The 2,994-nt window shown below is 41.6% G+C and overlaps 1 non-coding gene across 1 annotated transcript; it reads left to right on the top strand.

Annotated features, from left to right (window-relative positions):
• The first annotated feature begins 742 nt into the window (after positions 1-742).
• Trnav-uac (transfer RNA valine (anticodon UAC)) lies at positions 743-814 on the top strand. Its single transcript has one exon. It is a non-coding gene; the product is annotated as a tRNA-Val (tRNA).
• The last annotated feature ends 2,180 nt before the right edge of the window (positions 815-2,994 follow it).

Below are 2,994 nucleotides of genomic sequence, written 5' to 3'. Positions count from 1 at the left end.
CCGACATTCTGTGCTGATTACTTTTACAGCTTTTTTTTTAACGTGACTTATTGTAGATTTCCCGCGAGCATTAACAACTTGGCCGGACAAATGGGGAGCGCTGAAGGCTCTCACACGGTACAACGTTTAAGACAACAGGCCTGAGGGTGCCCAGTTGGGCGCGAACCTCGGCTCAGGGCGTCGTCTGAGAGGAAAAATATTTGAAAGAATTAATCGATCCTAGTGGGTCGATGGCGGTAAGCGGTGATTGAGGGAAATCGTCGACCACGCCGGCGGGGTCGGTATCGAGGTCCTGAAGTACTTTTGCAGCAGCCTCGAATTAGTACGTTATGAAAACAGTAATTGAGGAGCGTGCTCACAGTGTTGAGAGAGAGCTCAAGATTCTGAGTTAATATCAAGTGAATTTTCCTCTTAGTGAATCCTATCTCTCAGTATCCCTCAGTATTCGTTACGGTGTCAGTAACACCCTGTATGTAGTATTATACTTTATTCTATGGTCCCAGTAAATCAGGTAAGTGGCTAGGGCTTCATAATTCTGTAGGTGTATTGGCAATCAATTATTCATAACACCTCCTCATCAAGCATTCTCAAGAACAACGGGCAAGTAACTATGTAATCGGTTTGATTTGATTGATATAGACCCCTTTAATAATAAAATAGCTGCCTACCTCTCCGTGGTTGAGCGTTGGGCTCATGATTTAGAAATTCAAAAAATATTTTTTTATCAAAATTGGCTTACACGGTCTCCGTGGTCCAGTGGTTGAGCTTTGGCCTTACGATCCGGAGGTCCCGGGTTCGAATCCCGGTGGGGACATATCACAAAAATCACTTTGTGATCCCTAGTTTGGTTAGGGCATTATAGGCTGATCACCTGATTGTCCAAAAAGTAAGATGATCCGTGCTTCGGAAAGCACGTTAAGCCGCTGGTCCCGGTTACTACTTACTTATGTAAGTAGTCGTTACAAGAGCCATGTCAGGGGCCTTTAGCGGCTCAATAGTGACCCTGACACCAGGGTTGATGGGGTTGGTAATTCACCTCACAATCGACACGGTAAGATAAGAAGATCTTGCGTGCGAAACTTATATATATATATACCTGTCTTATCCAAGGACGGATGACCTCCATTAATTTGTCGGTAAAGTGACTATGGAATTTGAAAAATATTTATTCTACAAAATTGGCTTACATAGTTACCGCTTTCTGAACGTCAAAAATTAAATTACACATTATGTAACTGACTGTAGAACTACTACCACATCGGAAGCTGTATCGCTGAGGGAAAGACGTGGCCAGAAAACCTCCCAGCACAGGGCCCTACTCCTACTGTTTTATTTGAGAAGCAGTAGAGCTATCGTAGTTATCTGTTTGCAGGCCTCAGTGTAGGTCTTCGCCAGGCAGCCCTACCAACCTTCGGCAGTACAGGCTCCAAATACCCAGTTAATGTGTGAGCACATAAATCGGCTTATCTCATTATGCGCCGCGGGTCCGCTCGCGTTTGGTCATCTATCATCATTGATGGCCATTGTATTTGTATCTACTCATTATCGGTTTTCAGCTAAAATGTAAACACGGACAGACAAACACAAATCATCGTCAGAATAGTTATTGTCGAAGTTGGAAGAGACTTTATTTATTTATTTTCATGGGATTTAACAATAGATGTAGGATATTTTCACATAAGTACATGTACAATCAACCACATTATCAATGTATTAATTTACAATGTCTTCTAGTGTTTTGAAAAAAGTTATGCTATAAATTAAACAAAAAATAAAGGGCTTAAGTAATAGATTTTTTAAATTTAGAACTAAATAAATTGTACTATTCGTACTAATTGTGTTGTATTGTCTCTGCTTACCCCGGTGGGAAATAGGCGTGAGTTTATGAAAAAAATAAAGAGATATTAATTATTTTTGGACACCACAGACACAGACAGACAGGTACATTACATTTAACACAGGACAGAAACCACACAGAAAATAATATATTAAAAAAATACACTAAGATTAAAAATTATTACATTTATTATTTTATGACTTTAAGCCTTTCACGGGCAGAGACCATGGGTCATTGATGGTTCATAATAGATAGTATGAGTTAGAATCGAAACGTCATTAGACGTTCTGTCCTTGAAAGTGTTAAGCATGTACACAATACAAAAATTCTTTATTGCACAATTTAAACATTAACATATTGAACATAACCTCACTGCTATGTCCTAATTGGGGTAGTCAGAGGTACATCGACCACACCGGCGGGAGTCGTTTGGTCGCCTTTAAGGCTAGAGTAATGTGGTCGTCAGAATCGTATATTACGTTCTTAGAATAAATGGCAGAAAAGGAGAACAGATAATTTTGCTTTAGATGTGATAGACAGAATCAAACCAAATCAAAATCAAATAAAATATACTTTATTGCACACAACATACAAAACAAAACACAAATGGATGATAGATACAGAACCCTAGGGCCCGTCCGTGACGACCTCCGGGGTCCAGTGGTTGAGCGTTGGACTCACGATTCGGAGGTCCCGGGTTCGAATCCCGGTGGGGTATCACACAAAAATCACTTTGTGATCCCTAGTTTGGTTAGGACATTACAGGCTGATCACCTGATTGTCCGAAAGTAACATGATCCGTGCTTCGGAAGGCACGTTAAGTCGTTTGTCCCGGTTACTACTTACTGATGTAAGACGTAGTCGTTACATTGGCGGGTCAGTAATAACCTTGACACCAGGGTTGATGAGGTTGGTAATTCACCTCACAACCCACACGACAGAAGAAGGCCCCGTTCTGGCACGGAGGCCCTGAGGTCCCAATTCTCCTCACTCTAACCCTCTCAACCACTATACACCCTCAATTTGCAATAACTCGCAGCCGCTCGCCGTCGAGGCACGCGCTCTCGTAAACAGTTCCCCGCCTGTCGATATCGATAATGTAATGTTGTGATTACTTGTCGATGGTTTAGTGTCCGTGCGGTGTTAAACGATTCTAA

Source organism: Pectinophora gossypiella, unplaced genomic scaffold (assembly GCF_024362695.1).
Source record: "Pectinophora gossypiella unplaced genomic scaffold, ilPecGoss1.1 Pgos_74, whole genome shotgun sequence".
Lineage (NCBI taxonomy): Eukaryota > Metazoa > Arthropoda > Insecta > Lepidoptera > Gelechiidae > Pectinophora > Pectinophora gossypiella.
Note: the sequence above shows the minus strand (reverse complement) of the source record. Positions and strands in the feature narration are given on the sequence as shown.